At 43.9% G+C, this 22,554-nt stretch overlaps 1 long non-coding RNA gene across 1 annotated transcript; it reads right to left on the bottom strand.

The window, feature by feature from the left end:
* Positions 1–473: 473 nt before the first annotated feature.
* Positions 474–17,121, bottom strand: LOC310674228. Its single transcript, XR_014509453.1, has 3 exons — positions 16,688–17,121; positions 8,352–8,411; positions 474–981 (listed from the first exon to the last, which is right to left on the bottom strand). It is a non-coding gene; the product is annotated as an uncharacterized lncRNA (long non-coding RNA).
* Positions 17,122–22,554: the final 5,433 nt, after the last annotated feature.

Genomic DNA, 22,554 nt, shown 5'->3' with positions numbered 1-22,554 from the left:
TTGGGCATTGGTTGCGACTACATTTTGGGGAGAAAGATGGAGCCCTCACCTCACCCCAAATGCTCCCAGAGGCTCTTGCGTGGCCCTAGCCCCTTGGCAGGGGTTTGGACAAAAGCATGGCAAGCCCCTGGATTCCTTTAATAGAATACCCTTGCAGCAGCAGCATTGGAGGGGCAGGCACAGCCAATCCATGCCCCTCCACCAGCCAATTCATAAAACCAATGCCTAACCACAACCTTACAAGTTGTGGCAATTTGCTACGCAGTAGGCAAAAACCAAATGGCACCAGCCAATCAGCCAAATGGACAAAATTCCTACCAGGACCCTGCCCCAATGGCAAAGAGGCATAGCAAGGTCAAGTGAACAACCCTAAATATAGGGAGGGTCGGCGGGTGATCTGATGCGTGCAGCGAAAAGAGGAAGCTCAACGCTGCGCGCAGGGAATATATAGCTTAAGGTTTGGAGGTTGTGAGCACCTTATATTGGGCCCAGAAACCAACTGGCAGCCAAGTAACTACAGGGATCCATGAAGGGAGTTTTGGTGAATCAGCTACTTATTTGGAGTGCTGCTGACCACCCCTAGTGGTCCCATCACCTCTGCTAATCAAGACTCAAATAATATTTAAATGCACATTCCTCAAACGGCACACAGGAAACAATGTTCAAAGTTGAACATAAAAGTTTTGCTCAGCTAATTTTCCAGAGGTGATCATACCCCATAATAAAATTCTTTTCACGCAACATGGCATACTATATCCTTTGAGAGCTAATGATATTCTGCAGCTGGGGCGGCATGAATCTGAGTTTGTTTGGGGGTTCTCTCTCTCTTTCTCTCTCTCTGTGTTCTGAGTTATTTACTTCCAAAAAAGAATTCTCCATGGCAACTAGCCAAAGGGGCTTGTCTCTTTAGTGTGTGAAATGTGAGCAGATACAAACTTGACACCATATTTCATCCCATCGTCTTCCTTCATGTCTGCATTCCTGGAGTAAATAATGGGGTGTCGCCAACCATTCAAAGGTGACAAGAAGCAGTTGTAAAAAATGAAAAAGAAAGTTTGAGAAAATGGAGGGAAAAAGATTAACTATTTCAAAACACTCTAAGTAAGAAATTTTGAGCTATCCTAAGTTTTAGAAAGAAACAATCACTTCCTCTCTCTCTCTCTCTCTCTCTCTGTCTCTCTCTCCCTCTCTCTCTCTCTCTTTCTCCCTCTCTCCCACCCTGTCCCCATTTAGGTTCTGGACAAACACTATGAAGTACTTATTCATACAACATACAATGAATTTACAGGTCACACATGCATTTATTTGCTGTTAAATTGGACTACTACAATGTGTCCTATGTGGGGCTGCCTTTGAAGACTTCGGCCGGCTTAAAAAGCAGTGGTAAAAGTTTTGACTAGTGCATTTTTATTGCAATAACAGTGCATTGTTAATATTAATCATAGAGTTGGAAGGGACCACGAGGGTCATCTAGTCCAACCCCCTGCAATGCAGGAATCCTTTGCCCAATGTGGGGCTTGAACCCACAACCCTCTCAAGAATTTCATGCTTTACCTACTGAGCTAAGGGCATGACACTTACCATGTTCCTAAAAGGTCCACAATTAAATAAGCAAGAATAAAAAGGGGGGGCAAGGAATGGGGAGTGGAAAGGAAAGTGAGCAAATCTAGATCATTTCTTTCCTTTTTTAAAAAAGTACTCTAATTCCCATCAGCCTGAACCAGCAGGGTCACAGGTCAGGGATGATGGGCATTGCAGTCCAGCAATAACTGGAGGGCACACTGCTTCCTCATCGCTGAAGTAGCAGATCTGACTGGAGAAAGCATCCTTGCTTGAGAGATGTTGCAGCTGGAAAAGATACATAGGTAAAAAGCCTGACATGATTTAAGGGAACTTCGTATATGTACTTCAAAGTAGGTTGTCAAAATCTGATTGGTAACTGGGGACATTCCAGCTGCGATCTGAGAGCAAAATGGAATTCTGGGAAATAAATTGTAACCCAATGTTATGAGGTTCAGCTATGTCAGCTGGTCCAAAAACAGCTATACAGGCTTCAAAGGGTGAAACGGCAGCACCAGGCTCTCTTGGGAGGAGCTCATCTGCACAAGACACCTGCTGTTTTTGCTAAAGTCAGTCACACAGGAGAAGGGTCTCTTCCACCACCACCCATCCATACACTTTCATTCTCCATCAAATTGTTTCTGGCACAAGTAGGCGGAGAAATTTTGTGTTCAAAAAACGCAAAGTGAATGGCATTCTGTGTGAGTGGCACTGACCAACATTGTTGTCTGAAACAGCTTGAAGGTACAGTGGTACCTCGGTTTACAGACGCTTCAGGTTACAGACTCCGCTAACCTAGAAATAGTGCTTCAGGTTAAGAACTTTGCTTCAGGATAAGAACAGAAATCGTGCTCTGGCGGCGCGGTGGTGCTTCAGGTTAAGAACAGTTTCAGGTTAAGAACGGACCTCGAGAACGAATTAAGTTCTTAACCCGAGGTACCACTGTACTAGGTTGGGGGAGCCTGGAGTACTGGACTTAAGAGGGACCAGATGAGTTTGGTTCAGTTTTCAAGAAAGCATCTCATACTCTTGGCTTAATTTTGCTGCTTGGTTGTATTGGAGGCTACATATTTGCACATTCTTCACATTCTCACCACAAAGTGGCCCTCCGTCAAGACATGCACAATAGCACAGTGGAGAGGCAGGAGGCCAAGGGCGGGCGAGATTCCTAAATCCAAGTCCTGCAACCGTATCGCTGCCGTTGTTTCTTAGGCAAGCATCCAGCGGATCTCAAAGAGCCAGGCTCCTCTGCTCCAAAGGGGAAAGGAGCCTCCGGCCTCAGCTGGCAAACGTGGGAGGAAAGATCCTCCCCAAAATATCCCCACAATCGTAAAACTGGAGGTACACGCCGTGCTTCCAAGCTGTACTTGAAGGCTTGCAGCTTGCAACATTTTCATAACTTGGAAAATGTCCTGACAGCTGGATTAACTGCCGAGATAACAGAAGTAAAGGCAGGCACTCTTCCGTGTGTATGTGTGTTCGTTTGGAGCATCATAAAACAAGCCTTCAAATTTCCTAACCAATTTATCAGAAACCAAACCTCAAGGTAAATAATTCTAAGACAAAATGATGGGGTTGGGGACCGTGAGAGAGTGAGAGAGAGGGAACCTAGGGAGCACACTCTTGTGTGACCAGCTTCCCCAAACTGGTTTGAATAAGAACTGAAATATTCTTTCTGCCAAAGTTGTAGTGAATTATCCCCATTTTTATTTTAAAAAAACTAAACTCAAATATCTACCATTTAAGGTAAAGGTACCCCTGCCCGTACGGGCCAGTCGTGACCGACTCTAGGGTTGTGCGCTCATCTCGCTTAAGAGGCTGGGAGCCAGCGCTGTCCGGAGACACTTCCGGGTCACGTGGCCAGTGTGACGAAGCTGCTCTGGCAAGCCAGCACCAGCGCAGCACACGGAAACGCCGTTTACCTTCCCGCTATAAAGCGGTACCTATTTATCTACTTGCACTTAAGGGTGCTTTCAAACTGCTAGGTGGGCAGGAGCTGGGACCGAACGACGGGAGCTCACCCCGCCGCGGGGATTCGAACCGCCGACCATACGATCGGCAAGTCCTAGGCACTGAGGTTTTACCCACAGCGCCACCTGCGTCCCACCTAAATCTACCATTTAGATAGTCTCAAATTCCTTCCAAACAACAACAACAACAGAGGGTCACCCATCCTCTGCTTAAAAACCTCCAAGGAAAGGAGGGTCCACAACCTTTGAAGAGAGCCCATTCCATTGTCAAATGGCTCTTCCCATCAGAAGGTTCTTCCTGATGTTTAGTCAGAATCTTCTTTCTTGTAGCTTGAAGCCGGTGGTTTGAGCCCTGCCCTCCAGCACAGGAGAAAACAAGTTTGCTCTATCTGCCAGGTGACAGCCCTTTAGATATTTGAGATATTTCACCCGAAAAATGTCCGGGGGTCCAATAATGAATCTCCCATTTCACATCTAGTTTGGCCCTCCATTCTACAGTTTTAGCAAAATAACAAACTCTGTATCTACACTGTATTTTTTATTTTATTTTTTGCCAGCAAGGACTGTCTGATTAGGTACTTGCTTGTATGTGTGCACCCCCCCCCCCCATGACTAAAACTCCCGTGCACCAAAACAGAGTTATAATAAATGTCTGACCTGGCTGGAATGCAGAAAGGTTGAACATACAGTGGTGCCTCGGAAGACGAAAAGAATCCGTTCCGCGAGTCTTTTCGTCTTGCGGTTTTTTCGTCTTGCGAAGCAAGCCCATTAGCGGATTAGCGCTATTAGCAGTTTAAGGGCTATTAACGGCTATTAAAGGCTTAAGGGATTAGCGGATTAGCTGCTAAAAGGCTCTTAGCAGCTTAGCGCTTCAGAAAAAGGGGTTGGGGAGCGGGGGAAAAACTCACAAATTTTCGTCAATTTTCGTCTTGCGAAGCAAGCCCATAGGGAAATTCGTCTTGCGAAGCGCCTCTGAAAACGGAAAACCCTTTCGTCTTGCGGGTTTTCCGTCTTGCGAGGCATTCGTCTTGTGGGGCACCACTGTATAAATCTTCAGGTGTGAAGTCAGACATTACTGTATATAGGGTCCTCCCTTAAAGAGGGCACGTATTGGAGTGAGACCTGGAAACCGACACCCTGTGTTGTGGGTGGGTGGGTGGGTACGACTGGTCAGCCACAACACCCTCTTTTCAGCTCTTTTGCTGAATTTGTACTGTTCTGTTCCATTTGGAACAGTTTTGTGTATTTTACCATTGTAATGATTTTATTTGTTTTTATAATTTTATATTTTGTTGTTGCAACACACCCTAGGACCTTCCAGACTGGCTTTTTTTTTTATTTTGGGCATATACTGCAACATATCCTTGACAGAGCATGTACAGTGTACATACAGAGTTTATTTTGCTAAAACGGTAGAATTGAGGGCCAAGCTAGATGTGACATGGGAGATTCATTATTGGACCCCCTGACATTTTGGGGGTGCAATATCTCAAACAGAGTGGTGGGTTTATTCCGTTTTTATTTGTTCTGCAGTGCTTCCCTGATGCTACTTCAATATTGCAGTCTATAGAGAGGCTATAGTACAATGAAAGCGAGATGAAAATGAACCAAGACATTTGTGGTAGAAAGAGTTGCAGGATTTCAACATTAATGGGATATGTGCTGCTTAAAAATGAAGCAATGTGACCAACTCCAAAACTTTCGCAGGCATGAACAGTAGTGAAAGCAGGATTGTGTGTGACCACCCTGATAGCATCATGAGTGCAAATCATCATGAATAATCATGCAATGAAAAGGGATGTCTATAGGGGCCCCTCGTGCTGAAGGGCAAGTAAGAAATGGTATCAATGAGGCATATATGTTAATATTCAAAGACTCAGTCCAAAGAAAACTTACCATGTACTGGATGGTGGATTAGGGGAAACAGGGAATGGTGCTTACATTTTGCCAGGTAGTGGGGATTAGGCCCGGGGCAACAGTGGCAAAGAGGAGGGGAACCCACTCAGAAAAGGGGCTTACTGAGGATAAAAGGTAAAGGACCCCTGGATGGTTAAGTGCAGTCAAAGGCAATTATGGGGTTGTGGCACTCATCTCGCTTTCAGGCCGAGGGAGCCGGCCTTTGTCCACAGACAGTTTTCCAGGTCATGTGGCCACCATGACTAAACTGCTTCTGGTGCAACGTGACAGAAACCAGAGCGCACAGAAATGCCGTTCACCTTCCCATCGCAGCGGTACCTATTTATCTACTTGCACTGGCGTGCTTTCGAACTGCTAGGTTGGCAGGAGCTGGGACAGAGCAATGGGAGCTCACCCTGTTGCAGGGATTCGAACCACCGACCTTCTGATCAGCAAGCCCAAGAGGCTCAGTGGGATCTAGCCCTAGAGCTAACAAACCCTGGTCCTACCATTGTAACCCACCTTGCCCTCCTGCTTCATCTCCAGACCTCCAGCTATGACAGAGTCCTTCCCCTCCTACATAGGAAGAAAAGGATTGGAAACATATAACGTTTCCACTAATGTAGGGAACTGAAAGTCTAGAAAACAAGGGATGGGATCTGGAAAATATCTTATTACCAGGAAAGCATGAGTGTGTGTGTGTGTGTGTGTGTGTGTGTGTGTTTGATTTGTGCGTACAAGCCCCAAGTCAATGAAATCAAGATTGCCCTCCCAGTACAGCTCCTCAAGTTCCAGTGATCCATTTGTGTATAAGCAAGAGGTTGAAGTAATTCAGACAGCAGCACAATGCGTGTCAAGTTCTGTTTACTTAGCTACTCAAATTAACAGCCTTTGGAACTGCCTCAGTAATTGATGGCAAATCAAGCTCTTTTGCTTTCTTTAGGATAGGGCTGGATTGCAGCTTGGTTGTAAATAAATACACATTTCTACTCCAAATATGTCATCTGGAGTCCTGAGCTATTGTTAAGAATTCCTGGATCGCTTGCATGAGTATGAATTAATGAATCCAGTGAGTCAAAGTTATGTACCCACCCAAGGGGATACAAATCCTCTTGGACAGGATTAGCCTTTACCCGCCCCCGCCCCCCGCCATCCCAAACAATTTATGAATGTTAATAGGTTTTTATATTTAAACTGTTTTTTCCCTCCTCCTCAAGCAATATGTGCATAAAAGCAGCCTTTTGTCATTGTTGAAGTGGCACCATAGCAAGACGGAGAAAACCTCAAGAATGGATGCTTATAGCGTAGCTGCCATTTTCCTGATAAGGCAACATAGCCAAACTTCCATGAGTGTATCAAAAGACCCCAGCCACTCTCTTCCTTCACACTATCACCACTGGAATACAGACCCTCCAAGTGCCCCTATTTTCCAGGGACAGTACCAGGTTTACAGAAGTCATCACGGTTTCTGATTTGATTCTGGAATGTCCTGCTTTTCCTTAAGAGGTCCCTACAGTGGTACCTCAGGTTAAGAACTTAATTCGTTCTGGAACTATTCTTAACCTGAAGCATCACTTTAGCTAATGGGGCCTCCCGCTGCTGCCACCCCACTGCCGCACGAATTCTGTTCTCATCCTGAAGCAAAGTTCTTAACCCGAGGTACTATTTCTGCGTTAGCGGAGTCCGTAACCTGAAGCATCTGTAACCTGAAGTTTCTGTAACCCGAGGTACCACTGTTTTTTTATCGGAGAAATGTTGGAAGGTATTGAGCAATGCGACCCCTTAGCCAAGGAGATAAGTAACTATACAACCTTTAGAAGGCATCTGAAGGCAGCCCTGCATGGGGAAGTTTTTCACGTTTAATGTTTTGTTAAGTTTTTCTATATATTGGAAGCCACCCAGAGTGTCTGAGTCAACCCAGTCAGATGGGTGGGTTTAAATATTACTACTACTACTACTACTACTACTACTACTACTACTACTACAGTGGAACCTTGGTTGTCAAATGTAATCCATTCCAGAAGACCATTCGACTTCCAAAACATTTGACAACTGAGGCGCAAAGAGCTGTCGGCAATTTCAATGGGGGAAATGGAAAAACACGCCTCGGAAGCTGTTCAACTTCCGGGACTCGTTCGAAAACGGAAGCAATTATTTCCGGGGTTTTGGCATTTGGATTCCAAAACGTTTGGCTTTTGAGATGCTCAAAAACCAAGGTTCCACTGTTTTATTATTACTATTATTATTGAATAGGACAATCCTATTTTCATCAGAGAAATGCTGGAGGGTATGGGAATGCTCAGTTCACATTGTTTATTAGGGACGGGATGTGACATTGCGCTCTATTTCCCTACTGAATACAATCTGACTGTTCCTTGTTGGGGTGTTGAGGCCTCACCCCTCAACTTGTGGCCTACCAGCCCCTCAAAAGCCTCCCCAAACAGCACATTCCCCCTGCTAGATATTGTTTATATTGGATATTGTGTATATTGACCTGGGGAGCTTTCCAGAGTCTCAGGCAGACCATTTTCCTATCACCAGATCCTTTTTAACAGGAAATGCTGGGGATTGAAACTGGGGCGTTCTGCAAGCAAAGCAGCTGCCCTGCCAATGAGCTATATCCTTTCCCTCATAAAATTCTACCTTAGCTTTAAGGAGATCTCAAAATAACAGTCTATGGAAAGTGAGCCCTGAACTGATAAAAGTACATAGGTCTCTTTGCAAAGCAACTGCAAAATTGTTAACTTGAGCATATTTTTTTTCTGGCTTCAGATGGCTATGGAGGGTACTCCCTTACTGGAAACACAAAATTAACGAGACGGTTCACCAAATAAATATTTATGGTACATATGGAGTGGTTTTAGTTGCTTTTGTAAAACAAAACAAAACAGGAGCTTACTTTTCTAAAAGTTCTGGAGTACTTACTGTCCATAACCCATGATAATGTGAACTGTGATGATGAACAGCTAATATTTTTTTCCAGGACTGAAAAAAAAGGGGGATAGGAAGATTATTCGCTGAAATAAACACCCATTCTGCGAAAATGAAGGAAATTTGGCAGGCAGGCTAGAGGTTTTTCAACCTAGTTCAAGAGCAGACTTTGATTGAACACACTGTTCAAATATCATAAGATAAAACGAAAATGTAAACAGCATCCAGGATGAAATGAAACCCAACTGGGAAGAGTTCATTTGTGCTTTAATGAGCTGGTTCTTTATTTTTAAAAAACCTGACTTTGGAAATATGTAACGTGTCCAATAAACACACAGTTCAGTTCGCCTTATGGGTCTGCTGGCCATGCTTCCTACTGATCTCCTGAGGACTAGTCTGATGAGATTAGTGGGCGCACATGGAGATGAATGTGATCTGCTGTGTGTTCTCTGCTGACCATCCCTATATACTTCAAAAGTCCACTTAATTGGTTCTCGTAAGTAGCTATTAAAAAAATAAGGTCACTTAATCCAAGTTACGTTTCCTAATTCTAACAATCCGACTAACCAGGAACATAAAAGGAGCCTTTTGCTGGATCAGGGGGCCAACCAGATAGGAGGATCCAAGTGCTCTTTTCCGTTCCTTCAGTTTCCACCAACTGGTTTTCAGAAGCATGCTGCCTCCAGCAGTGGAGGAATAACATGGCCTATAATGGTTAAAGGTAAAAGGACCCTTGACCATTAGGTCCAGTCGTGGCTGACTCTGGGGTTGTGATGCTCATCTCGCTTTATTGGCCGAGGGAGCCGGCATACAGCTTCCGGGTCGTGTGACCAGCATGACTAAGCCGCTTCTGGCGAACCAGAGCAGTGCATGGAAACGCCGTTTACCTTCCCACCAGAGCGGTACCTATTTATCTACTTGCACTACGTGCTTTCGAACTGCTAGGTTGGCAGGAGCAGGGACCGAGCAATAGGAGCTGACCCCGTCACGGGGATTCGAACCGCGACCTTCTGATCAGCAAGTCCTAGGCTCTTTGGTTTAACCCACAGCGCCACCTGCGTCCAGCCATCAATAGCCTTGTCCAGAAAGGTTTGTCTTAAATAACAAGAAAAACTCTAATGAAATGGCTTGTGCCTGCCTAGGGGTGACATCACTTCGCAGCTGCCCTAGACTGGGGCTCGAGAGCACAAGTGACCAACGGTTGTAGCACAGTTCTCCCCAGGCAGGGAAGAAAGACAAAATCCCCCTCGGCTGTTGATTGAGTCATACTCTCCAAATGTCCCGATTTTCCAGGGACAGTCCCAGAATTACAAAAGCCACCCTGGCTTCTGATTTGATCCTGGAATACCCTTATTTCCGAGCTTAGGGAGGAGGACAGTCACTTTTCCCAAACGGTGGTGGTGAGGGAGCATCCCATTGCCTTTCTGTGGCCTCTCCATGGCCACTGCTGCCGGCTTCCTCCTTGGGCAGCTCATAGTGGTTGCTGGAGAGCTGGTGAGGGGGAAGAGAGGCTGCCACTGCCATGGCCCAGCCCCACGCGATGTTTCAGGTCTGAGGAGCAGGCAGGGCTGCGGGAAGAAAGAGGGAGCAGAGCACAGGGAGTCTTGGTTTAAATAATAATGATCTTTGTGCATCTGCATCTAATCTTGCCCCTTTCTCAAATTTATTTATTGGTGCGTGTTCTTTTTGTACATCTACCAAAGAATAAAATAAAATGGGGATTAACAGGTTTTCTCAGGACAGTGGAGTTCATGTGTGCTTGGTCCTGTTGGTGTAAGGGCGAACGCACTCTCCCTGCTTATGACAGGAAATACGTAGGGGGTGGGACACAAAAATGGGGGGTCGAGGTGAGTCAGATGTCCGGGAGTTAGATATGTCCCCATTTTCACATGAGGAATGTTGTGGGGTGTGTTAACCAGGCTGATCTCCCACTTGCTTGAAAGGAGGGCTTGAAACATCATAGGAATCTTCAATCACCTGTCCGGTGAATGAAGCCAAAATTACCAGGGACAGGCCTGAACATGAAGGGATGCCGGGGGATAGTTCTGTATCTGAAAATGTCTTCTTGCTAGCTCCATGCTAACTGACCCCTAAAGCTTCATTTTCCATCTTGATATACCAACGGAGCACAGCTCTGACAGGCCAGTTTTAGAAACCACGGAATGCAAATAAGTCCCTGAAATTTCTCCCACATTTTTCGACACACCACCAGAGTGATTTAAAGTGTGGTGAAATGGTTGTCTTTCGCCCAACTCCTCCATTGTTTTCTTATGAGAGAAGGGTTTTTGTTTTTTTTCCTAACTTGCGCTGGCAACTCTGCATAAGGAACCAAGGAGAAATATGTGTCTCAGCTTAGTTATTTGAATGTGAAGAGAAACACTCCCCAATCCAGCAGGGGTGGGGACTAGGATGGCCATGTGCCCTATTTTACAGAGGACAATCCTCTGGCTGAAGGGCTTCCAGAGGACAATCCTCTGTTTGAAGGACTCTCTGAGCCAAGTCTGGATTAAAGATAAAGAAGCACAAGAAGGGAGAGAGGAGGGGCTTTGAACATCAGCAGTTCACTTGAGGCCTCTGGTGCAAGTGATCTGTCCTGCCTCTGGCAAACCACTGGGCGGGGGGAAAGAGTGTGGAAGAAAGAGAAGATGGAGAGAGAGAGAGAGAGAGAGAGAGAGAGAGAGAAGGGAAGGCAGAAAGGAAAAAGGAAAAGAGACAAAAATTTGAATTTATTTAAGGACAATTATGAAAAATGCTGGTTGGAAGTAAAGAAGGATTTAGAAATTTGGTCAAGATTGAAACTTTCCTTGTTGGGAAGGATTGCAGCAATTAAAATGAATGTATTGCCGAAAATGTTATTCTTGTTTCAAACCCTACAGATCGTGGACAGAGAGGAATGTTTTGGAAAATGGCAGAAGGATATATCTAAGTTTGTCTGGCAGGGCAAAAAGCCCCGAATAAAGTATAAAATATTAACTGATTCAAAAGAAAGAGGGGGGTTTGCCCTGCCGGATTTGAGGTTGTACTATGAAGCTGCAGCCTTCTGCTGGCTGAAAGATTGGTTTTTGCTAGAAAACACCGACGTCCTAGATCTGGAAGGTTTTGATAATGCATTTGGTTGGCATGCATATCTATGGTATGACAAGGTTAAAGTTCACAAATTGTTTAAAAGCCATATTGTCAGAAAAGCGATTTTTGCAGTCTGGATGAAATATAAAGACTTATTAGAGAGTAAAACACCGAGGTGGCTATCACCGGTGGAGGCCAAAGCTCGAAAAAGACCCAATATGGAGGCCTATTGGCCGAAATATTGGGAATTAATTGAAAAAATTGGAGACGGTTGGAAGTTGCAGAGCCAGGACAAATTAAAAAACAAGGTGCGAGATTGGTTACATTATGCTCAAATTCAAGAGGTTTTTAAAATGGATAAAAAGGTTGGTTTCCAGGAGGGGAAATCGAAACTAGAGACAGAATTGTTAGAACCAAAGACCAAGATTTTATCTAGAATGTATAACTTGCTGCTTATGTGGAACACACAGGATGAGACAGTTAAATCTGCTATGATAAAATGGGCACAGGATGTTGGACATAATATTATGTTTGAAGACTGGGAAAGGTTATGGAACACCGGAATGAAATTCACGGCATCTAGTGCCTTGAAGGAAAACATTATGAAAATGATATACCGGTGGTACATGACCCCAGTCAGGCTAGCCAAGATGCATCACCTGTCTGACAACAAATGTTGGAAGTGTAAGGAAGCAGAGGGGACTTTCTTCCATCTCTGGTGGACCTGCCCAAAAGTGAAGGCCTTCTGGGAAATGATTTATAATGAATTGAAAAAGGTATTTAGGTATACCTTTCCTAAGAAACCAGAGGCCTTCCTGTTGGGCATGGTGGACCAGAAAATGTCAAAGAAAGATAGAACTTTGTTTATGTACGCTAGCACAGCAGCAAGAATACTCATTGCAAAGAGTTGGAAGACACAAGATTTGCCCACGCTGGAGGACTGGCAGACGCAGTTGATGGACTACATGGAGATAGCTGAACTGACCGGCAGAATCCGAGATTTGGATAAAGAAACAATTGAGGAGGACTGGGGAAAATTTAAAGATTATCTGAAAAAATATTATAAGCTGTATGAATCCTAAGAAAGTGCATGATTAGGAAACGTTAAGCTTCTGCGAATATGATTAAGTAAATGGTAAAATTAGTGACAAAAGAGAAAAGGAGACAATTTAAATTGAATATGTTATGTTTATTTTAAAGGTATTGAAATTGAGATATAATATATTGTATTTGGATACATAACATTCGAAAGTTACAACAAGGTATGAAATAAGGTAACAAAATGCGGACATTGTTAATGCAAAGAACGCAGAATCGGAAGGGGTGGGGAAGTCCAAGTTTTATTTTGTTTTTGTTGTTAAAAAAGAGAAAATTTGTTTCTTGTAACTACTTTATTTGTTTATAAACCTATAAAATTATGGAAAGAAACGCAATAAAAAAATTTATAAAAAAAAAAAAAAAAAGGAAAAAGGAAAAGAGAGAGGAAAAGAGGAGGGCGGGAGAAATAGAGACAAAAGGAGATGCCAGGAATTGAATGGTGGCACATCCCATTTTGGCACCTGAGGTGAAACCAGAAGGTACCATTCTGCCCTGCCTCCACCCCCAACGAAGCTTCCCTTAGCAACAAAGCAGTGGGGGATTCAGGCAAGATATCATGGAGCGCACAATATCTCGTGAGATTTTGGCGAGATCTTGATTCCAGTGCCATTTCTCCAGCAGGGGCGGAGGTGATTGGGCGAGGCGCACGCAAGGACACCATCTCTTGGGCTTCCACCGCCTGAGTCCATCTCCTGAACCTAGGTGGGCCCTGAACCTGGGAACTCCATGCCATAATAGCTGAGCAAGAGAGATCCTCATTCCAGCTACAGGTTTGTCACTTTCTTTGGGAATAGGAAACCCTATCAGAAGGAAGGGTCATGGAAGTACATATAATGTGTACATCAGCCCTTATAAACATATACATACATGCACATGCACACATCTTGGCAGCTGTGAACAAGCCTCCCTATTTGGGAAGAGAGGGAGGACCAAAAAACAACAACCCCCATTTAATTTGTTTCAGACGGTGGGATTTACTCACCGAGAAGTCCAAGAAATGGTACAAAGGTATAAATGTAAACGTTGCCTTTGGCGTGACCTTTGTAATATGCATGTGCTCTCTCTTCTGCCTTCCTCGGTTCTGCTGGCCCTGAGCCAAGAACTACATAACTTCTCTGGCAGAAAACCAGTGGGGGGGAGGTGGGGGGGGGACAACATTTAAAAATTCACCTTTTCCTTTCTTCAGGAGCTCCTCAGGGATCCTGTTAAAACTGTCTGACTTGTCTGCTACAGTTTAGGAGCCACCTTGCCGGCTCAGCTGTCAGCTATTATGGTATGAAGCGTCCAGAAACAACATCCCTCACCCTCTTGTTTTCTCTTTCTCCCCCCACCCTCCATCTCTTTTTTTATCCTATTACGTTCAAGGACGTCCATCACTTAAATATGAAAAAAGAAGAAGCTTCCTCTGTCTCAAATAAATTTCCCTCTCTCCCCGCCCCACAGCTTAACAGGACCAAATTCCAACATGTTTGAAACAGTGAGACGTGTCAAGGCAAGCCGTCAAGGCTCATGGGCCCAATATTTATTTGCTGGTGATTATTATTTACACAGCGCCAATGAAGCACAGGATGCTTTGCAGTGGAATCTAAGCTAAAGAAAGAGACTGGTCCCTGCCACAGTTTGGGTACAGGCGTTTTGAATGAGGTCGGTCCCATTACAGAGGAGGGAGAAAGTCAATCCCCTTTGCATCTAAAGGCGAACCTACCTAGATAATACGCAAACCATAACCCATCCATTCTTTGAAATTCGCACTTTTGCAATGCAGGTCTGAAGCCACGTAATGTGTACAAAAATGCATATACTGCGGTAAATGCATTAAAATGCAAATATTAATGTAGCTAACATACGGGAATGCGCTATGGTATAGGAAACTGCTTTGCAAAACAAAATTATATTAGGCGAATTACATAGTGACCAAATGTAACATTTGTAAGCTTCTTTACATAATATTTTATGCATTAGCTAATATTATTTGAACTCCAACTGAGTTACAATTCTCAGAGTGGTTTAACAATCAATGCCTCTTCCCAGGGAACTCTGGGAATTGTAGAGCTGTGAAGAGAACAGGGTCTTCCAACAACTCTTAGAACTCATTACAAACTATATATGTTTGAAGTCGCCAAGAGTGGCTGGGGTAACCCAGTCAGATGGGTAGAGTGCAAATAGTAAAGGCTTATTATTATTATTATTATTATTATTACAGTGCCGAGGATTATTTGAGATAAGCCGCAACTGTTTAAAGTGATATAACAGTGCTTCAAATGTATGGTGGGGCCCAAAAATATGGATCTAACCTGTAAAGCAGGTTTGACAGCATCTTAGCCGGCCCTGCTATTAGGCAGAGTGCCTCAGGTAACAGATGCTGGGGAAGCAGCAACGACAGCTGTGCCTCCTGAGCCCTTAGGCCTCTGTTGGAGATCAAAGTTGTGCATGCCACAGGCCTGTCATGCACCCTCTAAACTGGATTGTCATCAGGTGCACCGGAGGATGCTGTTCCAAGGCCAGTGTTGAAGTAAGACTTAACTGACAGTGCAGTCAGCTTCCGTACCTGGGAGAGAGGCCACCATCTTGTCCTTTGCCTCAGGCAGCAAAATGTAATGAATGGCATGGTGGGGGAACACACTTGTTGAGCAATATATTCCCCATGTTTGCTTTCACCGATATATGTAACAGGCTCCAGATGAAGTTATACAGAATAACTATAGAATGCTTATTTAAAAAAAATTGTTTTAGGTACCTAACTTGCATTATTTTGCTATGAATGAAATGGTATGGAACCCACGGCCATTTCAGGAAGCTGGTTGCTGTTACTCTTGAAATATATCACTAAGAATGCGTGACTCATCTGAAAAATGTCATAAAGCTACTTGCTAATAAATCTCTCACCACTGACAGTGCAGCCCTATGGATTGCAGATTTTTAGATTTATTATTTCTGGGAATTGCCAATAGTTATATTGGCCCTTTAATTTCTGATTTAGTTTTCGTCTTCAAAGTTTTTTGGGGAAAATATTTACGTGTAGGATTCTGGCATAAGAGTAGCCGAGGTTTTTCAAAGTATAATTCAATAGCATCTCAGTTATTCCTTCCCTACCTTCCCAGAAGTGTTAATTTAACCATAAGCAATGCAGTTCAGGATATATTTTTTCCACGAAGTTCTGGATTTGACCCTTTACTATATTTCTGCTTGTTAGTTTTTTCAGCGCTGGTAGTCATATTTGTATTATGGGTGTGTGTTTCTTCTGTTCTATTCTGGAATTCACATCTTGCCAGGTCTTTGTATTTATGTCCTTCGGAAATAGTGTGAATTGACACTTCCTCTCAGAGTAAGTTTCTACAATCTATATTTATGGACCTCTGAGATTCCTCTTTATTTTAAGATTATTCCTGATAGCAGAGCTAGCCAACGTAGTGCCCTCTAGATGTTTTTGGATGGCAGTTCATATCATCTCCATCCAGTAGCCCTGCTGACGGGGTTGTTTGACTGACAACATCTGACATCATTGTTAAAACACCTGCACTGGCTGCCTGAGCCAGGTTCTAGTTGATTATATTAATTTACAAATCCCTGAACAACTTAGGCTCAGGGTACCTGAACTCTTATATCGCATCTTGAATACTGAGACCATTTGCTGGAGCATCACTGGTCATTCCCCAAGTAGGAAAGGCTCATCAACAAGGAACCGAGCCTCTAGTGTCTTTGGCCCAGTCCTGTGGAACACTCTGCCACTAGAGATTCAGCAGGTGCCTTCTGTTTCATCTTTTAAACACCAGCTGAAAACTCTTTTATTCCATTATACGGGCAATTAAAAATACATCTTTCCACCTGGAGATACCAAGGATTGAGCATGGGACCTTTTTACACACTGTTTTTGTTTGTTTGTTTGTTTACATTATTTATAGACTTGGGGAGAGGGAGAAAGCAAATTAAAAACAGAGCACAGCACAATAAAACACAGCATTAAAACACCAAATACGACTGAAAACGTTTCAAAGACAATTGAGAGCAAGGAAGGGGGGAAACATTACAATCTAAAATGTTATTTAGAAGGCGTCGGGAAATCAAAAGATTATTTGCTTAGTGCTGAAAAGACATTAAAAGAGGAGCCGGGAATATCCTGCCGATTGCTGCAGCAAGACACTGGTTTAGGACTTCTGTTTCCTCACCTGGGTTGAATGAAAACTGGAAGCAGAGCTGATCCTCAGTTTGAAATTCATTCAGATTCCCAAAGCATGTTTAGCAACAGCCATTTCATCACTTGAGCGAATTTAAACTGCCAGGAGGTAGGACTCTGCAAGGAAAGATCCATTTTGCCTTTGCACGTGGCACCCTGGGGAGGGGGGAGGGGGAACATGACACCCAAGTCAGCAGTGGTCAAGTACCGCATCACAGTTTCCTGCAGCTGTCACTGCAAGAACAGACTCATCCTGTAGTCAGCTGGGCAACTGGCTTCTCCAGGAGGTCTACGGACAGAGGCTCTCTCATGCGGCATATTTTCAGCTCACACCGTAGACACTTCAGGCATCTCTGCCATCTCAACCGTGTCAGCACATCTGACTTCCTACATGGCTTCTGCTCCACCATCTGTAAAAAGGTCAATTTCTTTGCTCATCCAAACCCGGCAGACAAGCTAATTTTGGCACCAAGTCAGGGGGTATGCTGGATTTCCTTACAGGCTTCTCGAATGTCTGTGCTGTTGTGGCATGGTACAAAAGGCTAGGTCCTAAACCCATCAGTGAATGGTTTTTGAGAAAATGGAGGGGAGAGTGGTCTTGTGCTCATGTTCTGCTCACTGGTTTCCCACAGGTATCAGGTTGGCCGCCACAAGAACTGGGTGCTGGACTAAGATGGGCCATTCGCCGGATCCAGCTGTTCTTATGTTCTTATAAAATCCAAGAAGCAAAGATCACCAGTGCTGAAGCAATGATTCTTCAACATCAACTTCGATGGACTGGTCATGTTGTTTGGATGCCTCATGATCGTCTTCCAAAGCAACTCCTCTATTCCGGACTTAAAAATGGAAAGCGTAATGCTGGTGGTCAACAAAAGAGGTTCAAAGACTTTCTCAAGGCAAATCTTTAAAAATGTAGTATAAACACCGACAACTGAGAAACACTGGCCTGCAAGCACTCCAACTGGAGAACAGCCTTCACCAAAGGTGTCAGGGGCTTTGAAGACACTCGAACTCAGGACGCAAGGGAGAAACTTGCTAAGAGGAAGGGACGCTTGGCAAACCCTCACCGTGATCAACTCCCTTCCGGAAACCTATGTCCCCACTGTGGAAGGATGTGTGGATCTGGAATTGGCCTCCACAGTCATTACGGACTCACTGTTAAAATTGTGTTTATGGAAGACAACCTTACTCGGCTACGAGTGATCGCCAAAGAAGAAGAAATCCATCAAAGAGGGCCTATCTGATCCTGGTTTGGTTGTACAGGGACAAATTGCAAGCAACCACATACCACAGCAGTTTTCACATGGGTCACATTGCACAGACAAAATGGTGGCACAGAAACGGCCTTCGACATAGTTGCTGCTATGACATACTCATTTAAAATGGTCTGTAGGCCATATCTGCTTCATTGCCCAAAGTTACCCTATAAAGCAGGCGGGGATGACTGTCAGCAAAGCTTTGGGAGAGACTGCAATTTCCTTCCAATGTAACACAAGTAAAAACACTGCCACTTCTCTGCACTCAGTTCTCCTTTTCCTGAAATGGCTTTAGTCTTAAAACCTAGCCCATTGTGGCACTGTTGCATGTGTTTAGTTTGGGCCTCTGAGATTCTCCCCCCCCCCCCCCACAAAAGAACTTAGTAAGTTTATATCTGACTTTTCCTTTGAAATGCCTTTCAGTTTGCAGCAGAAAGAATAAACGGATCTATAAATTGCGACTTTCTGAGAGCTTAGTGGTCAATTAGAAGCAAGGGACAATCTTTTGACACTTTCCATCGTGCAAACAGTGACTGGCTCCTTGACAGCTCGGCTAAGTCAAAAGCAGATTTAAAACAATAGCCTGGGCTGAACCAATGCGTCAGCTACCCACACAAGAGAAAACTAGAACGGGACTCAAATGTGTGGTTGAAAAATATTTCTGTCATGAAGAGAAGCTTTCAGGAAATTATGTTTCCAAATATTTATTCTGATCCACCAGACTCTCTATCGTTCCCACTCTTTTTTTAAGTTTTTGATTCTTCAACATCTTCCATTCCTTTTTCTTTTCTTTAAACAAACTCCCCTACCTCCTGCCCTCTCTGACTCTTATTATGTTGGTTAATTTGACCATGTATATACCACAATGAGTTTCACAACCCATTCCTCAGTGGGTCCAACTTTTATTTTATTCCAGTTTTGCAGAGATCCGGAGGTGCAGTAGCATTTCCATATCTATACATAAAACCGAGTCCCTTACAAAACCAAATAAATGCAATTAGAGGTAATGGTAATCTATGGTAATCTAATGGTAATCTATAACCTGTTGTTGCTTTTATTTCATTTATTACCTCTGTCCAAACATTCCTTATTTTTGCAGCTTTTAACTCTTGTTGGTTGCATGTTTTTAACACAATTTCCCCTATGACTTTTGTTTTTGAACTTTTTTTTTAATGTAGGGCAGCTTATGAAAATCATAATCTAGTGCAAGTGGATAAAGGAGCTGCAAATTGGCCAGAAATGAATTGCCTTGGAAAGCAGAGTCTAAATAAAAATGTAGAAGCCCTGCTAGATTTTTACTTTTTGAAATATGGTAACCCTAGCCTATGGGAAGCCTGAAAGCAGGACATGAGTGCATTGGTGCTGCTCCCACTTGTGAGTCTCAGGAACTGATATTCATTTGCTGGGGGGAGGTACTCTGTCTGCGCACATAAAGCAAATATTGCAAAGACATCCAAAGTTTCCAGTGCTCTCTTATCGAAAGGATGCAGACCCTTCCAAGTGTTCCAGGGACAGTCCCGGATTTACAGAAGCCTTCCTGGTTTCTGATTTGATCCTGGAATGTCCTGCTTTTCCTTAGGACATTCCTATTTTCATCAGAGAAAAGTTGGAAGATATGGAGTTATGTGACGCACACCATCAAGCCAAGGAATTAAGTAACTATGCAACCCTTAGAAGACATCTTAAGGCAGCTCTGTATAGGGAAGCTTTTTAATGTTTTATTATGTTTTTATATACGTTGGAAACTGCCCAGAGTGGATGGGACAACCCAGTCAGATGGGCGGGCTATAAATAATAAAAGTTATTGTTGTTATAGAATAGGAGGCCCCTATTTTCATCAGAAAAATGCCAGAGGGTATGATGTTCAGTCTAGTAGTGTTCTCTCTCTGATTGGTCAGGGAAGTGGGAACATGTAACTCTGTCTTGAAATACGGCCCTTTGCAAAACAGAATGACAAAAGTGCGTTGCCTTCTGCTATTTCAGCTATTTTGCCTGCTGTCCTCCCCTTCATGAATTTGCTTCTAGCGTCTGAACTCGTTGGCCTCTGTTTGATCACTTTAACGGCTTCTGGCATAAGCTTTCCAAGGCTACTATTGCCCTTCATTCCTTGTTGCGTGGAAAGAGAGAGAAAAAGCAAAGGGCGATTAAATGGCTCGCATTCCTGGAGTCAGTAACCTTCAGGGCATCAGAAACCCCAATGATCAACTCTGGCATCAACACGCAATGCTGTAAAAATAGAATAGCTTATAATTGCAAAGGATGCAATTGATTGCTTTGCTAAGGCCATGAGAAATGGAGCTTGTTATTCTAACCTCTGCATTAAATGCCTATCCTGGCTTAAGAGGACAGAAAGGGAATTTATGCAGAGGGCTGTGACTGGTCAAATAGGCTTCGCCTTCAGAAATGAAATGGATAGATGGTGTCATCGTTGGCAGAGGCACTAGAAAATCACTGCAGAAACAGGGAAACAACCGAAAAAGAAACATCAAAGCAATTACCAGGGGCCTCTTGCACTTCGTCTTGTTACCATGTTAAATGTTGGCTCATGCTATGGGACTATCTGGTCTAATATCATCATCACATTATCAGTGTATATGACACTTTACTTACAGAGTTACAAAGACAACATTGACATATATGGATAACAACAAGGAAAAACAGGAGGAGGAGGGGGAAGAGAGGATAATGTTGGCAAATGCTGTTATACATTAAACTTGGGAACAGTTTGGAAAGAGGATTAAAGAGATAGGATTCTGCCTTATATTGAGTCACTCCAGTGTAGGTTAGTGCAGAATGCAGCAAGCAGATTTGATTGAACTGAAATCTGGGACAAGAAGGCATGAACATACCGTATTTTTCGCTCCATAAGACGCACCTGACCATAAGACGCACCTAGTTTTTAGAGGGGGAATGCAAGAAAAAATATATTCTTTAAAGGGAGTTCTGAGCAGAGCCTGTATGCATCCCAGGCTCTGCTCAGCGCTCCCTTTAAAGAGCCGCGTGGAGCATGTGTGCGGTGCTTGCAGGCTTTTCCCCGAGGAGAAAGACCCACACACGCTCTGCGTGGCTCTTTAAAGGGAGCGTGGCTCTTGGGGGCTTTTCCGGGAGGTGGGGGAAGGGACTGAGGGACTAAGCCAGAAGCTAGAAGAGCAAGAGGGAGCGCTGCACAGCGATCCCTCTCGCTGTTCTGGCTTCTGGGATAGCCGCGCGAAGCCTCTTCAGGGCAGCGGGATGAAGGCTCCCCGTGCCCTGAAGAGGCTTCACGCGGCTAAGCCAGAAGCTAGAAAAGTGAGAGGGAGCGCTGTTCTGGCTTCTGGGATAGCTGCACAGCCTGCATTCGCTCCATAAGACACACACACATTTCCCCTTACTTTTTAGGAGGAAAAAAGTGTGTCTTATAAAGCTAAAAATACAGTAATCACATCAGTTCTGGCCTGACTGCACTGGCCACCAATTTGTTTCTAAGTGTAGTTCAAAGTGTTAGTTTTGATCATTAAATATGATTCTGAAGGCCCTCTCTTTCCCATATAAATCTGCCTAGATCCTGAGATCATCATGTGAGGCCCTTCTCTGCATGCTCTCTCATTTTATTTTCTGTAGTAGCTTCCCACCTATAGACTGCTCTCCCCAGGGAGGCCCCCCTGTCACCAAACCTAGACATTTGGGTAGACTGACTGACTGACTGACTGACATTTGGGTAGCAAATTTTCTGTTTCACAATTTAGAATATTCATTTATACAACCTTAAAATATCAATGACTTCCCTCCTTATCTTTCCGTGGTTCATTTTACATACCATAAATCCCTGCATATTTTATATAAACTAAACCAGTATTCCATTAATACTTCCACCAAAACTTATTTACACTGTTGAATTTATCTTAATGCTGCCATCTTTTTCATGTGTACACAATCCCACCCCCCATATATTCAATAAACATTTTCCAATCTTCTTTAAACAAATGTTCTTCCTGTTCTCTTATTCTATACGTTAGATCTGTAAGCATATTCCATCAGTTTAAGTTGTCATTCTTCCTTGGTTGGGACCTCACTTGTTTTCCATTTTGGGGCTAACGAAACACAGGTCACCCTAGTAAAGGGTAAAGGGACCCCTGACCATTAGGTCCAGTCGTGACCGACTCTGGGGTTGCGGCACTCATCTCACTGTATTGGCCAAGGGAGCCGGCGTACAGCTTCCGGGTCATGTGGCCAGCATGACTAAGCCACTTCTGGCGAACCAGAGCAGCACACGGAAATGCCGTTTACCTTCCCGCCGGAGCGGTACCTATTTATCTACTTGCACTTTGACGTGCTTTCGAACTCCTAGGTTGGCAGGAGCAGGGACCAAGCAATGGGCGCTCACCCCATCACGGGGATTCGAACTGCCAACCTTTTGATCGGCAAGTCCTAGGCCCTGTGGTTTAACCCACAGCGCCACCCGCATCCCTAGGACACCCTAGTAGCATACATAAATAACCTTTTTTGACACCTGGGTATGTTTCTACTGTGCTTGTGTATTTTTATTAATGCATCTTATGCTAGTTGTAAATCGCTTCGGGATAGCTCAGTTGGTTAGAGCAGTGTTTCCCAACCTTGGGCCTCC

The sequence above is a fragment of the Podarcis tiliguerta genome (genome assembly GCF_965153285.1).
Source record: "Podarcis tiliguerta genome assembly, chromosome: 3".
Classification (NCBI taxonomy): Eukaryota; Metazoa; Chordata; class Lepidosauria; order Squamata; family Lacertidae; genus Podarcis; species Podarcis tiliguerta.
This window is presented reverse-complemented; position numbering and strand designations above follow the sequence as displayed.